General features: G+C 32.9%; 1 protein-coding gene across 7 annotated transcripts in view; it reads left to right on the top strand.

Moving 5' to 3' along the window:
- The window catches only part of LOC118192271 (atrial natriuretic peptide-converting enzyme-like), a 1,449,396-nt gene that overhangs the window by 1,130,417 nt on the left and 302,112 nt on the right, over positions 1-16,867 (top strand). The window contains exon 1 of one of the 7 annotated variants that reach the window (XM_085809978.1): positions 6,392-6,529. The exons of the other annotated variants lie outside the window; for them this stretch is intronic. The gene's annotated coding sequence lies outside the window, so the exon portion shown is untranslated. Of the gene's footprint in view, positions 1-6,391; positions 6,530-16,867 lie in introns of those variants that run through there. 7 annotated transcript variants of the gene reach the window in all.

The raw sequence follows: 16,867 nt of genomic DNA, 5'->3' as shown, positions 1-16,867 counted from the left end.
GAACAACCTGATAGTAGAAGCACATCTTTATGCTGTCATTTTCTGCAGTTGAATAAGGAGGTTCTGTTTTACCTTCGAAACTATAGTTCTACAAATATATGCACGTTACACCGGTTCCTTTGTTAATTATTAATATCTTTAAAATTTAAATAATTGTTAAGGTAGATAACTGTACAAGAAATTAAGATAACTTTGTAGTTACCCGTTAGGTTGAATGCTAAGTTTCATTTCATATTACAAAAGTAAACAACAGCAGCAAAGGGTTGAATTCGCTGAATACTGGTAGTTCGACACAGGTACGGATGTCTGCAAACGAGCTACCTATATCGAAGTTTTAGTGTTTTTCTGTATGTGTAACTTAAATACAAGTCAGTTTTCCTTAGAAAGTCCTCCACGAAGGTATCCTTGCCTTTAGCCATCGAGCGCTCTATTCTAACCTAAATACTTGTACTCTTCATAAAAATTGTATTGCTATGGACAGCTTATAACCAAATCTTTTTTCATCTTATTCTGTATATTTTATCTTATTCAAATCTTTTTCTTTAAGAATTTGCTTTATAAAGTAAGCAAATATAGCATTATTAAATTTCATTCTTCTAAATCCCTGTGTTCCTTTTTTAAATTAAGTTGTCTTAATTTAAACAGCATTTAATTCGATTAAATTATACCTATTTTGCCCGCGAAGTTGGCTTTCAAATTTTTAACAACCGTTCGACAATTCTGATAAAATACTTCGCAAACGTCTTAAGTATGTCGTCACTTTCGATAACTGCAGTCGCTAACAGCCACTACCCGGAAGCATCGTTCTCATTAATGAGTTCTAGTAATGATTCTGCTCGTTGAAGCTTAGCTTTCTAATGAAACAATCATTGGAAGATTTTGACGTAATACATATTTCGCGTAATTATAACATGAATTTCATTTAATTCACTTGCAGAGCTACTCGAACAGGAAGGTATTGTAATTATAACTTTTGTAATCAGTTCGCTCCAAACATAAAATTGCAGCTCAGCATTTAAATCCTGGGGTATAGCATTTGATATGAGTAAACATGTGCACATTTTTATGGTACTCTTTCTTTAATATAGGAAATGATTAATTTTAGTTGAAAATGCAACGCTCGTTTATGAGTTCGAGTGTTTCATTAGACATAATTTATTTCTTTCGTGTCCTAGCCTCAAATTCTCGCCGAGTAAAGAATAAAGGCGGCTAGACATTTTAATTCTTTAGCTACTGCACTTCGAATTAGAAAGTTTCTCAAAATAAAAATAAAGAATATTATGAAAGCCATTTCAGCACTGTGGAAATATTATTTCTGTAAACACAAATTCGAATTTTTACACGATCTTCTTAGAGCAGAAATTCCAGCTAGTAAAACGTTTAGCATATTTTAAAAAGCTCCAAACTTTTAAGTGCGAAATTTATGAAGATAATCGTAAGTAATTAGTTTTACGGAGTAAACTGCAAAGGTAAAAAAATGAGTCTTGTTTTGCTGATACGGAACCCTTTAATCGCCAGAATAAGTAACTATTGCTTTACAATTTCTAAATAAATTTGGTCAAAATTTTCTCGAAACCGTTTAGCAAGAGTTATGAAAATTTACCTAAGTCAGTAATTTAATCCTAAGTCAGTAAATTAATTATTAGTCAGTTAGCTAAGTCAATAAATTAATTAATTACTTTAAAATAACTATGAATTTTGCATGCAAACCCTTTGCGTTCAACTTATTAGAGCTTAATGAGCATTTTACTAACTAGACTTCTTGATACACAAGAATCATATAAAAATTTTACACTTTGTATAAGGAAACTGAATGACCTAACAATGATGAAATTGTTTTAATAAAATACTCTACCATATTTTAAGACACTTTGCATTAGAAAATTTGCCTAAGATCAACATTCGAGTAAATAGAGATCTATAAGCATATGACTTTTCGACTTTCGGTATATAAATATTGGACATTTTTTCGTATTTTTCGATGCGTCTGCATGTTGTAGAAAATTTTTTAAGATAGATGGCGTTACGCGCAGAAAATGTTTTTAGTGGGAAAGAAGTTGTCGGCCTGTATTGACAGGAATACAAATTGCTCACCTACAATTAATGTTTTATTGTTGTGTGTGAACTCATGGTTCACTTATTCACGAATACTACGGATTGCTATCAGCTTAGAATCCACTCCGAGAAGATCTGAAAGGTATCTAATATTTTTTGCGCCGCGAACGTGAGGCGTGAAGTAAAAAGCAGTAAGCTTTCATTTTGAGGGAAGTGGGAATTATTTTATTTTTATTTATTTTGTTGGTTATGTAGCTTGAATTAGTATTTCTTAAAAGGAAAATATCAGCAATACGTTCTTCAACAACTAAACTGTTTAAAAAACCTGAAAACGCTATACAAGATCCTATGTCAGATTTTGAATCGTTAGATGAACTTCTTGAACAATTAAGAGTTGAACGGGATTTATTCAGCCCTTTGAATAATGGTACTGAAAAACTATTAAGTGGAGAACTTGAATTAGAAATTGAAGCTTTAAAGGAGTATCAAGATAAGATAAGATAATAATATGGAAGAGCAGGGTTTCTAAACAATTCAGATTTTACTATGAATACTAATGAGGTTAATGAATCGATCGCTGTCCATGCATGAAATACCGTTAAGTTGCCGAAACTAATACTAAACAAATTTTTTGGTAATGAAAGCATGTGGCTTGAATTTTGGAGTCAGCTTAAAACTTTCATTCATGAAACCAAAATCTTATCTGAAAGTTTTCATACTTGAAACATTTGTTAGTGGAAAATGCTCTAAATACGGTTAAAGTATTTGCTCTATCGGGCAAAAATTACAATAAAAGCACCACTTTTCTAAAAGAACGTTTCGGAAGAAACGACATTGTAATTAATGGTCATATGACTAAGCCTGGATCCAGTAAAGAAGCTATTTCTGTTTTATACTCATGGTGTTAAACTGAAAATTCGTTGTTAGAAGGCTGACTTGCAGTACTACATGTGCGTGGTGCACGAAAGCCTTTCTGCAAGTATTTTGAACTTATTTTTAGAAATGAAAGATTTGCACGGAGCCTAAGTCATACAGGTCCTAGATTTCGTTCTACTAAACTTTTCCCACAATATTATTTTAAATAAGGTGCATCCATCCATATCTACCATCTGTCATTACAGAATTCAAAGGACTGGAGTAGCTCTTGCTAATGTAAATCCATATACAGTTTTCCAATTTATAAACGCTTTAAGGGAAACATTTCTACATCGAAACTTAGGTTCTTTGCTTAATTGTATAATAAAGGAAAAGAGAAGCGAAATTAACTTTATTGTTATACTTCACATTCAGGAATAATTTTTTGAAATTTTAGCTATTTGGGTATGCCTTATGTATTAATTAAAATCGATTATGTATTTTTCTACATCACTCAGTTTAAAACTTTAGCAAGAAAATGTTGTTAAGTTTCAACATAAAAGGAAATTTTTTTTCTCTCAGAATTCTGGCAGTGTCTTACACTTTAACTTCCACAAATACTTTTTTATTTTCTAAAATTATTTACGTTTCAAAGTTCTGAAACTTTATTTTCAGTGTTATGAAAAGTCTTCTGGTTTCCTTTCTTTAAGTATTTATCGTAAACATCCAGTTACAAAATTTGTTACAATCATATAGGTAAGTTTATGGTCGTTTGTTAATTTTCAAACGACAAAGCACACGAGAAATAGCTGCCTAATAGGAGGAAGCCTTTCGTGAAGAATGTTCTAGGGAAAATTGGCTCGTATTATAGAAGTAGTTTAAGAAAACAAGCTAGTTTCACTAATGGGATCTGTAGAAGCTATTAGGTTTATCTAAGCAGGAATCATGAAAACGCAGCTATACCCTCTGCGGGATTCGTTACACCACGACAGCATGTTCGGAAGTGCTATAATTCTTTGAGAAATTTTTAAATAAGAATTTAATACTTTAGATCACAAGAGAGTATTACATCTAGTAACTAAAATAAAGTATTCAGTTTACGTTAAGATGTTAAATGCTAACCCTATCATAGATTTAGGCCAAAATTTAAAGAGATTTTAGTAGTTAAAGATTTGACATGCTAGCTACAAATTTAATATCAAGTATCTTTTGTTAATTGCTTTACCTTTAACATAGAAATATTAATCGCTAAAATTAACAAACTTCCTTGTGTATTTCCTACATACATCTTATTAAAACATACGCTTAGTGATAATCTTCTTACTACTACTACCACCTTAATAACAGGTACTAAAAGTAATCTAAATCAGTAAATGCGTTCTCTAATATCTACGCAAATGGTGCGAATCAACGAACTTTATTCCTTTACCTTACGAACACACGACAACATTTAGTAGATAAATTTTTATTGACCACATAAAAATTAAATTTCGCATTTACAAAGTTCTCCTTTCGCTAATACTAAGTTTACTGTCATAAATTTGTCTACCGTATTTTCAGAAATTTGATGGTATGTGTTTAATATCCCTCAACTGTTTTTTGTGTAATCAAAATAACTCAGTCCATTCATAACTGGTTTCGTAAAATTTCATGCACTTGAAATGAAACTGTAAAGTATTATGTTTTGTAATCTCAAAATGCAGACATTCCCTGTACGTTATTTATTACAGTAAAATAAAGAAAGTGTCTTTAACTTCTTATTAAGGAAAGGTTTTTAATTAATTGATTTGGTAAAAAATCTTAATTTATTGAGAGTCTTTCAACATACGAGTACTAGAATATATATCTATTAATAACTCTCAGTACACGAATAGTAGTTCATATATCTATTGATAGCTATCAACATAGGAGTAGTAGTTTCAATATACGAATAGAAACCCACTGATAGCTTCTGATTCTTGAATTCAACGAATAGTTCGATATATAAGATTAATATTACTGTTTAAAACTAAAATAACATCATGTACTACTTTTAGTACATGTGCTAGTTGTTAGAACATGCACCATTTGTTACTACATGTACTACAATAACTACATGTACTAGTTATTATGTCTTAGAAGTGCGGTCTAAAACTTTTGGAGCTCTCACTTCTCTCATACCACAAAATCAAACAAATTCAATATGATTAACAGGCCCACCAGCGGCCGAGCGGTAAAGACGCTGAACACTGGTAGTTCAGTCCGAGGTTCGAATCCCGCGGACGGGCTGGCTGCATGGGCGTTTTCGTGGTTTTCCCCATGTGTAACGTGTATACGAGCCAGTTCCCCTTAGAAAGTCCTCCACGAAGGCATCCCTCCCTTTAGGAAGATAGCCCTCGTGTGCTTTGCCATAATTGAATAATACCAATATGATTAACATTCATTCATTATGATATAAACTATTAAAAATTAGGTACATGGCTTTTAAATCGCTCAGTTTGTTAGGTAATGTATATATTTGATTTGGAAAATAAAGATATTATGGCACATTGATTGTCGGCATTTCCGAAAACTTGCAATTCGCCAGGTCACATGAATGTTATGGTAGTATAAATTTAACATTCCATGCCCCAAAAAAAGACAAGAGTAACTCACAGATGCTTCGAACCTCAAAACACCCTAAATTATGAATCCCATGCGAGAAAAAATAAATTAAGCCTTAAATGTTTATTATGAAATATTTATTTTAAAACTTATGAAAGTAGAAAAGGAAGTAAACTTTCAAAAATAAAAAAGGAATAAGTGTGTTAAAAATGGAAGTTCAGCGTAATAATTAGCAAATGCAATAATTTTACCTGTTATCTCAGTTTCTTTGCAGCTTAGCTCAGAGTTATCAAAGCGTTGGTCAAATCAATCAATACACTTCTACCACGTTCACCAGCGTAACAGGAACGCTTTGGTAACATTGGATTAACATTTGCAGACCCGCAATCAGCTATTAAATGCTTGCTTATTTGTGGTAATTACTATGTAAAACTACTTTTTAAAACTATTAAACTGTTGAGTTATTTTCTTCAAGGAAGTAAGTTATCAATGAGTCATGAATCTCTCACATATAAAGATTGTCTAGATCTAATCTTCCAATTATTTTACTGCACGAATTCTGTCACTTAAATTTCTGGAAATCAGCCCTGTCAACTTAACAAAACTGAACCATAAGCGAAGGGCGAGGTACATTTTGGCGTCAGAACAACATTTTAGTCCTTACGCATTATTTAACTTTGCGCAAGATCTATGATAGATATACGTGACTTAGAGCTTCGACAGTTACCGCTAGTTGATGGAACAGAACTTCAGGTTTTGAAATGCATAATACCCGAAAATGTAAACTTCACCGACTCGCCTGCCTTGAGGCGCTAGGAAAAAGCGTCAAATGTTACCTCTAATTCCACGCTTGGCCTAGCAGCCGTTTCTCCCGAAATGACGGTGCGAATCCCAGAGCTGTTTCCTTAGAAAAGAAGATTCTGAAATTGTGTCTGCGCCGATGGTTTAGACGCGATGTAAATTTCATGTTTTTTCGTTTCCATGCGGCGAAGTAGGCCATACGAATCTGACGCCTTCTTGGGATCTCATTTGAAAGGTAAGGCTTACATTAGATCGAATGCAGTATTTTTATTTTCTCTAAAATATTCAACATATTGTGGTTTTGTTTCTATAAAATATTATATTTTACCTTTCTGCAAGATTTGTTTGCTTCTGTTTATATTTTACTGGTTTCCTGATGTACAAGATTTTACTTTTTGAGGTATAGAAAAATTTAAAAGTAGGTTTGTTATATATGGAAATTAATAGTATTGATTTATTCGTAACTACCAGGCTTTCAATGGATGCTGTATTTTATAACATAAGTGGTTTTAACTGTACTGTAATACATATGGATATAAAAATCGCTGAACAATAAAGTTGAATGTAATGGATGTTATAATGCTGTTGGCGTGAAATATCTATCGAATTATAAATTTCTACAGATCTTTCAGTGTCACCAGAATTCTATCAAATACGTCCTATAGCTTTTTTAAAAAGTTATCTGCTTGAAAAAAACAGATGCGTTTTACACAAATGCCATTTGGGGGCTAATGGATGTTGTGATGCCAGTTGGTCCATCCCTGCTCTTTACGGTCCATACGGTCGCATGAGTCATTGGTTCAGATTTCTGAATACTGAGTGCTTGAAATGGGTTAGCTGTATCGTTGGTTTTCCAATTTTTTCCATGTGTAACGTAAACACAAGTCAGTTTCCCTTAGAAAGATTTTTATGAATACATCCTCCGGTGTGCTTTGTTACATCTAAATAACCTAACACTACGGTAATCCTATTCAGGATAATGTTGTTATTTATAAGTACTTTGTCCCTAAAAGGGAAGTTTGTTGAGGAGTACTTGAAAGCATTGATATGCGGAGCACCATCAGAATACAAGCAAAACTATTCCACCGGCCGGAACCCCACTGACATAATTTAGGTACATTTAAAAATAGGTGATAACTCTTAATCAAGTTTCGTAAACGTCCATGGGGTCCAACCAGCGGCCCAGCGGTAAAGTCGTTGAATGCTTGTATTTCAGTCCGGGGTTTGAATCTTCGCGAACGGGCTAAAGGCATGCACATTTTCGTGCTTTTCCTTATGTGTAACGTCTGTATGAGCCAATTTCCCTCAAAAAGTCTTCCACGGAGGCATCTTTTCCCTTAGGCAGATAGTCCTTGCATGGTGTGCCTTAATCAAATAAACCAACTCAAACCAAACCATACAATGCATGGGAGAACAAATTTTTATCGCAAAGCTAGTCGGGCAAAGCATGTACTACATTTTATATTTGCAATGGACAAATGAATACTAACAAAGTTCCGTAATAAAGGATATTGCTTGAAAATATGCAATTCTTGAAAATTGCTTGAAAATATGGATTCATATTCTCATATGAAATTTAAATATTAAGCATATCTGCTTAAAGAAAGTCTAAAGTAGACTGCGTTTCAATACTTCTTGAACTTAACAATAAAAATCTTCAACTTTGAACTTTAAATTTTTCTCAAAAATTGCACATAATAATATTTTCAAAAAATGCATGAATCGACTTATTTAGACATACATGATAGTAAAAAAAATTAGTTGCTAATGTTCTGTAAATAATAAGGAAAAAAAGTTCAGAAATGAAATTTTTTGGCGAATTTGTCATGAATTTGATCGCCAATGGTGAACTTTCTGATAAAATTTTAAAATTTCCAAAATAGCGCTGCATCGATAAATTCAGTAGATTTGCATACTACCAAATTGGTACTTTTCCATTTTGCCGGGCCAACCAGCGGCCGAGCGGTAAAGTCGCTGAACACTGGTAGTTCGGTCCGAGGTTCGAATCCCACGAACGGGCTGGCTACATGGGTGTTTTCGTGGTTTTCTCCATGTGTAGCGTGTATACGAGCCAGTTACCCTTAGGAAGTCCTCCACGAAGGCATCCCTTCCCTTAGGCAGATAGCCCTCGAGGCTTTGCCGTAATTAAATAACCTAACTTAACCATTTTGCCGGTGCAAGCGATAAAGTCGCCAAAAAAGGTACAACCGATACCAAACGAAATATCCTCGCTGGTAATCTTTTACGCCTCATTTTCAAAACAAGTCGCAGCCATTTCTTATCACATTGATTGTTTCTTTCAATACTGGCATACAATTACATAGACGTTTTACCCAGATAGTTCAATTTTATACCCTAAGACAATTCGCGGTAATTAAATCAATTAGGATGCAATCACACCACTCACCCGAAGGCGAAAATATAGAAAAGGCCAAGTCAAGGGTTAAATTCATCAGTTCTAATGAGAATGCACTAGCGAAGTAAAGCACTGCGGTATTGTATAATTTCTGAGTAAGCTATTCGTACGAATTGAAATAATTCTTGCATTTTAAACTTGTATTCCAAATTAAGATTTAACTTGAAATTAATGTAGATAATTACTGAGAGAATTAGATTTTTGTAACGTAGTTTACGTGAGATGAGAATACTTGGGGTCACGTAATAAATTGCGAATCAGGATGTTGTACCATGAAAGCATATTAAGTTCTTAAATTCATGTCTCTTTACAAATTTATTGTCTTTTCACAGAATTTTAAGCGATATTAAAATGTTCATACCTTCAAAAAAAATTTCTTAGACCTAACATTTGTTATGTGTATACTGTGTGTTGTCGCCAATAACGTCTGCTTGGCAAGATTTGCGCCGGCGAGACGGAAAAGTACCTTTAAATTTACTCTCATTGATTTATCAATCAATTTTTAATATAATATGTCCTTCTAAGAAAAAATATTTTCAATTTTTGCGTATTTGCTGTATTTTTAATAACTTTAGTATTTTATTCCATACGCTTAATCAGTTTTCCAATAAAACTGTAATATTCAGTTGCTTGAACTCTCACCGCGATCCTACACACTCAAGAAGGGAAGCTACAAAATCAAGTGCCATAAAAAAATTAAGGGAAAAAATATAACATTTTTAGTCACTAAAAATATATTTTCTTTCAGGATGTGATGAGAAAAACGTACGAAACATAAAATGTATTATTTTCTTCTGTTCAAACGATTTTAAGCTTGTTAGGTCATCCCAGTATTCGGGATTCGAACTGGAAAGATACTGAGCACTGGATCGATCTGCTCGAGTTCAGGGTCCACCAGCGGCTGAGCCGTAAGGTCGCTAAACACTTGCAGTTCGACCTGGGTTCAGCTCCAAGTAAAATGGATTGATCGCACTTGTGTTTTCGTGGTTTTCCCTGTTTGTAATGTGGATACAAACCAGTTTCTCTTAGAAACACCTCCATGAAACCACAATGCCGTTTAAGCAGATAGCCTTAGCGTGCTACCATAGTCAGATAACCCAACCAAACGTACCAGTGTTCAGTATCCTCTACTTGAAAATTATAAGGTCTTTTCTGAATATGCGCACCTTCGGTTTTGGTATATTTTCGAGTATACGCGCGAGAACAGCAACGCACTCATGTGTATATCATACACATGATTAATATGCTTTACATTAACCATCATTTCGCTGAACAATTTCACCAGCCTTAAAAATGCACTTGTTAGCCACATTGCCACCCCACCCCCATAACATTTCTTGTTTTTTAGAAAATGCTTCTTTTTATTATTATTATTACTTATGAGCATTATCTTATAAGATAGCCAAATAAACATTTTTAACCCAGGTCACAAAATCGCCAATGAGTTGCCGACTTTTTGTGGGCGTGCGAATAATCAGAAAGTACTGATGGTTATCATTATAGAGATTTCTTCTTGAATTTGAATTTAATTGCAGCATGAGTACCGCACACACCGAGCGTGCTATTAACAATGATTACTAAAACATTACTGTGGGCTCAATAGAAGTATTAGGATATTTAGAACTCCCTTATAAATTTTACGATGTATTCGCTTCTTAGTATAACGATGGAAACAGTTCAAAATAAAGGAAGTTATTCATGTGTTAAAGGAATGCGGCATCAGATTATAAAAGTTATCTACGACATATATCGCTAATAAATACCATATCCTTTGTTTTATTCTATGTTACTGGTAAGTTTTATTTCCATAAAATCAATTGCTCGTATCAAATGTTTTTTTTAATACGTGTTTTCACGCGTTATAAAGCAGATGTTCAAGTCCAAGTTACTTGACCGTGTTTCGCCTGTAGAAAGAATTGTCTAAAGCTCGACTGCCTTGTATGGAGTAGGACAAAGCATCTGATTTTATGTCCGTCGTAAGCTTTAGATTCAAGGTCTTCTGTTACTCCTCGATTGAAAATAGTCTTTCAATTTAGAATTTACGCAAATTTTCGCGCTAAAATTTCTCTATAATACATTTTTCCGTCATTATCTAAAAAGTATTAATTCTAGAGTTGTAAACATTACGTTATCAAATCTTAGATAAGGTAACACAAGTAAGCATTTTTTTATTTATATTTTTTATATTAAAAACTTTGATATTTAAACTGATGATAGCATCGTTTTAGTGTGAAAATTTAAAATTATTCTCTAGGTATAAACAACATAGACTTAAGAACATAGGTAACATAGACTTGAGAACTGCATAGAATATCAGAGTTAACTACCGTATTAACACGAATCTAAGATAATGACGCATTTGTTTAAGCGTTTTACATATAGTCGCGAATAATTATACTTATCTTGCCAGAAAATAATGGCCTTAATAAGCTAATTAAGTTAATGCCTCGTGAGCGCATCACAAGAATAACAATCAGTTCAAGTCCGCTAGACGAGGACAGAAGGCAAGGAAAAAGGAGGAAACCGTTGTCTCATGAACCAAGCAAGTATCAGAGCAAAATTAAATCACAGCACGCTTCCTGGGAAGATATGTAACGCAAAACAATTACACTTAACTAAATACCACTACAACAAATCAGTACAGTACTATACACAGGAAACAAGAGGTAAATGTCAAATACAAAATTCTAACATAATTAAATAATACAGAATATTACAGAAACCAATGCAAAATATATACTCAATACCTACAAATGGAACACACGAATGCAGCGAAGAAAATGTATCGAAATTTAAGTAAGCAAATTATTATGCACAAACAAAATTATGAATGTAATGCGAATGATCAGAGATTGGCATATATTATAAAACGAAATTGTTATCTTTAATTTTTATTTCAGTAAGCTGCAAATAGCCTGATGTTAAAGTCCTCTAAAATGACTTCATAGTCTAAAAGAGGCAGAGAAATTGCACTTAAGATAACGTATGTGTTTAGTGAACAATGTTTTCTTGTACTTCTGCAGTTAGTAAACTACATAATTAGCTTGAAAATCATTGTGGAATAATTTCTTTCTAATATAATACTTTTCCCTAGTAATTGTCCTAAGGATCTGGTTTTCACAATCTAGAGCCTTTTCCAATTGGTCTCTGTCGCGCTATCCCTGGCCAGTGACGCATATCATATAGTGAATCTTATAGAGACTAAAATACTTTTCAAGTAACGTTTGCAGTTGACAGGCAATAGTGCAAGTTTTACCTGCAGCCAAACTTTAATGCGAGTGTTCCAAGTAAACCTCTGATTTAAGCATTATAAATAACTGACATTGATACTCCAGGTAATTGACATCTAATACTCCTAGCACTTGTACTTCGAGAAGATATAAAGCCTTAATATTAATACGCTTCGTTCCGCCGAACTAACAGAAGCTTGATTCTCGACCTTGGACTCTATTCCTCGATATCCAAGACAATGCCCTGTAGTTTATTCATAGCGTTGTTAATTTGAATTGATCTGAATGCTACAGTGGTGTTATCTGCTAAGCAATCCACCATTGAGTTGTAATTTACTTTTCCTCACTGGAAATCTGCGATATAAAAATATATCGCAGATATATAATTCATGATAATGCCGGGCATGTGACACGATCCTTGCGCAGCCTCTGCTGCAGTTTGTCTGTAATACGAAAAACGATTTCCACTGCTCACGATGAAATATCTTCGGATTCATATGCATGATAATTTCTCGTGAAAAATTAAATTTTATTAGCTTGTAAATAAATCGCTTATACCAGACGCAATCGAAAGCTTTCACCACGCGCAGCATAAAAAGCACATTTCAACATTTGCGCTTAAACAGGGATCTATAGATTCGAGGCATATTTAGATGAATTATCATCATTGTTTTAAATTAACCAGCTTCAGTCTTTCCATTTATCTGGCCTACTAGCGGCCGAGCGGTAAAGTCGATTAACACGGGTAGTTCAGCCCGAGATTCGAATCCTCCGAACGGCCTGGTTGCATGAGCATTTTCGTGGTATTCCCCATGTGTAACGTGTGTACGAGCCAGTTTCTCTTAGAAAGACCTCCACGAAGGCATCCATCCCCTTAGGCAGATAGCCCTCGAGGCTTTGCCGTAACCATATAAAAACAAACTTTCCATTTATCTCTTCATAATTAACCTTAAAGACATGTTTGAAGCATTTCTGGGAAGCTATTAAAGCTATTTTGAATCGTTGTTATTGATTGTTCAATAATTTCATTCGTCTCTTTAAATTCTTGAGAGAAATCTTACCCCAAATGCTCAAGAAATCTGCATGTTGTTAGTTATTTTGGAATTAAAAAAATATATTTCAGAGTTCCTATGACAGAAATTAAAAAACAAAAGTAGATAGAAATGAGTTTCCATGCAGTTATGTATTTTAAGAAATTAGATTACGAAGGTCAGAGTGTAATATTCTAATAAATAATAGTTATTGAACTAGTCTGAACTTCAGCTACATCTCTAAGGGGGGAAAGCAAAGAAAAAAAATTATATTCAAGTGCGATGGTAGATGACATACTGAACGTTTCATTGCCGCAAATCGATGAAGAAAACATTGAGGTCGAATTCTTCTCAATTATTTACACTCCATGTCCATGTCATATCCTTATCTTTACCATGATTGATAATTAAAGAACACGTTTTTCATCTCTTAATGACTATCGTTGATAATACCGGTGACTGGGGGGGGAATATTAGGTTTCATATCAGATTTCTTCTGCTGCTTTTCATTTAATCGTAACAAAAAAGAAAAAGATGCTATACGCGGAACTGCAGTTTTTTCATTAATTATAAATTTGGCCCTTTCTCACGCGGAAGAAAATTGACAAAATGGAAATAATCGGAATCTCACGGCAAATGGCCTTCAACGCTTCGATAAACTTCCCGATGTGAACTCTCCTTGGGTTTCAGTATCTTCAGTGTCACGCATTCTTAAATATTTGAACGTTGTGTATCCATATAATCAGTCACGTTGCTGTTTGTAGCAACATCTTGTTTGCATAATTTTAGTCTTAAAAATGATAGACATACTGATTCAACCAAGGGCGAACCCCCAGTAATTAGCGCTATTAATCGCTCGGCCACTGGTGAGACTTCATTAAGGTGGGTTCATTGGGTTAAGAGAAAAACTTTTAAGGCAGAGCTTCTGAACTGACAAAAACACAATTTTTTCGAACAAATTCGTGCTTAATTTCTAAAAATAAACATAATTACATTTTTAAAATGCCAATCAACGCAGAAATTATATACAGTGATCAAAATGAAGCAGAGGCAGTGAATAAAGGAGCTTAAATTTATAAAATTTTGTATTGCTGGAAACATGCTTATCGAGTTGACAGGTAAATGAGCTTGATAATGTAAAGCAAATGAAGAAAGCTTGAGGACTGAAAAAAAAAGTAAAAAAAGGGGGGAACAGTAAAAGTTGAATAAATTCATTGGTCGTACAAGTTGCTTAACATGTCGCTGTCTCATCGAGAGGGGAGGGCAATGTAATCAATCGAGAGGGGAGGGCATACGTAATCAATTATTTTCAGTCACATGTATCAATGTAAAGCTTAAGCCTTGTGTAATTAAGAAAATTAAAAACATAATCACGAAACTAAAATCATAACCAAAAATGTAAAAGCTAACACTAAGGTAATTTATTTCAGCAAAGCGAATGATATAAATTGACGATGTGACTTAAAAATTTGGTTTATAAATTGTTTTTTTGAATTCAAATTCAATATTATTAATAAATTTATTCATCTTTTACCATTTTTTAGCTTTTGAATTGTTCAATTTTACCAGTTTTCTCATTTGCTTCATATTCTTCTTCATCATTTGACTGTAATCTCTAGTTCAATTTTTGTAGTGCTATTTAAAGCGGGAATCGTTTTCTTTCACTTCAGATTTGTTAACTATTAATTCAATAATTTTGAGGTTTTAGGTTTAACACGTTATTTGCTTGTTATTGTCTTGAATTCATTTTAAGTCCATGTTTCTTAATAAAAACAGTCAATAAAGTGCTAATACTTTCGAAGTATCAATCTCTTATTTTATTTCACGTGGCCTTTTTTTACCTTTGATCACTCTTTTTTTATTGATTGCAGAGGGACATACATCACTGCCATAATTAATGTACGTTAACAATATATTTCCATAATCTTAAGACAAAAGTCGTCACAGCACAGGTAAAGTCGTCAGCGACTTTACCGCTCGACCGCTGGTGGCCTATGACTTAAGAATGAGCAAATGAAGTGAAATTAAAGAAACTTAAAAAAGCTACATTTCTAGCAACCTACGAGTGATAAAAACGCAGCAAAGATTGTACCAGAAAACTGGAAATCCAATTTTTTAAAGTGGTCAAAGACAGATTACGGAAAAAACGAATTTTATGCACTGAATCAAACTAATATTATACAAATCAAAAATAGTAAAAATTCTCTTGATAGACACTGAAGCATGATTTTATTCGATAGTATAAATGTTAAACTATGAAACAATTTGTTTATGAAATTTTAAATAGTGTATCATATTCATTCCAAATTCAAAATAATTTAAAAAATAACCTTTCTTCTTTGCTTAGTCAAATAAAGCTGCACCTTTGCATCAGTTACTATTATTCATATTTCTTTTGTTTATTACATTTTTATGTGTTCTGCAATAAATTATTGTACTGTAGTTCTTTCTAAAAACCTATTTATGTTTATTATATTCCTTGCTGTGTTCTTTAATAAATTACTATAGAATATTTTTCGAATATTTTACTTAAATTTTTAGAAATGTTTAGGGTATCCGTCTTTTAATAAAATGCTTTATCTTGTAGAGTTTCTGTTGTACTGAAAGCTAAATTATAAACTAGATAAACAGCACGTTATCGCTATGTCTTAAACAACTCTCGGAATACTAAGAAAAGTTAAAGTAACCTTTTTATTTACTCTTAAATTAACATAACAGGCACAACTTGTGTTACAGACGGATCTTCCACTGAGTATTTAAATTAACATAACAGACAATTAAATTCAAACGTTTATAACATAGTCTAAGATTACGCATAGAATAAACTAAAGTAAACTGGCTCAAATATTTTACAGGGGTGTATTTTAAAATATCGACTAGCGAAATGTTAAAGTAGGAATAAAACTTTAAAGCAAACCTTTCGAGAATAGTAATAGAAAGATGGGTTTGCCAGAAGTTATTATCTAAAGATTCAAAACCTCCAGCTTAAATAAACAAAAATTTAATTTGCGTACTGGTGAGAAATACGGAAAGGAGACGCTATAGCAAAGACTTAAATCATAATAACTGATTAGTTAACATAAGATGCCTTAGAATCTATGAAACTTTCTTTAAATTCTATACCTTAGTAATATTGTAAACTTAATAACAGAAAAGGCTTAAATAATGTTGAAGTTCTTAATAATACTGAAAGTTTGAAGAAAGCCGACAACAGAAATTTGCTAATATAAAATCATGCATCATATCAAGAAAATGTATTGTGCTTTTTTTCAAAAGTAAATTAAAAATTCGGGACAGATTTCTATAATCACATTTGGTGCTGTTTTCAGTATGTAATACATTTTTAGAAATTGTAATATTTTTAATAAAAAAATTAATCTTTGAATTAATACTAATTTTAAAGAAAATTGTACGCATTTCAGGCAAGTTAGGCACAGACTTCCATTTCTTCAAGAATCAATGGTGCTTTCCTTTTGAAAAAAGAGCTAAAAGCCTAGTTTTCTTGAAATTTATGAAGTTTCCTACAATAATAAGATTGAACCTTTCCTTAGTGTACATTTCAAATTCTGCACTTAAATAGTTGGCTTGTCTCAGCTGTGTAACGTGATTATAATTCGATTTCACTTGGAAATTTCTCTACAAAGGCATTCTTTCTCTTAGGTAGATAATCTAAACCAATTTCATACTTTATTCTGTAAGTAATTTTATTTTAATCTTTATGAAGCCATTATTCTAAGACTTTTCCTGAATCTTTTAGCTTCCATATAACTCCACGAAAACGTATTCTTTAGCAAAAGCATTTTTATACCACAATGTTTTAAATCATTTCTTGGTAGAAACTTGATATTTAAAAATATCACATCTGAAATTTTCAGTCTGTTATAAATGAAGTACGA

Source organism: Stegodyphus dumicola, chromosome X2 (genome assembly GCF_044657685.1).
Source record: "Stegodyphus dumicola isolate Sdum_Otavi_A_Nest chromosome X2, ASM4465768v1".
Taxonomy (NCBI): Eukaryota; Metazoa; Arthropoda; class Arachnida; order Araneae; family Eresidae; genus Stegodyphus; species Stegodyphus dumicola.
The sequence above is the reverse complement of the archived record's forward strand: the minus strand, read 5'-3'. Positions and strand labels throughout refer to the sequence as shown.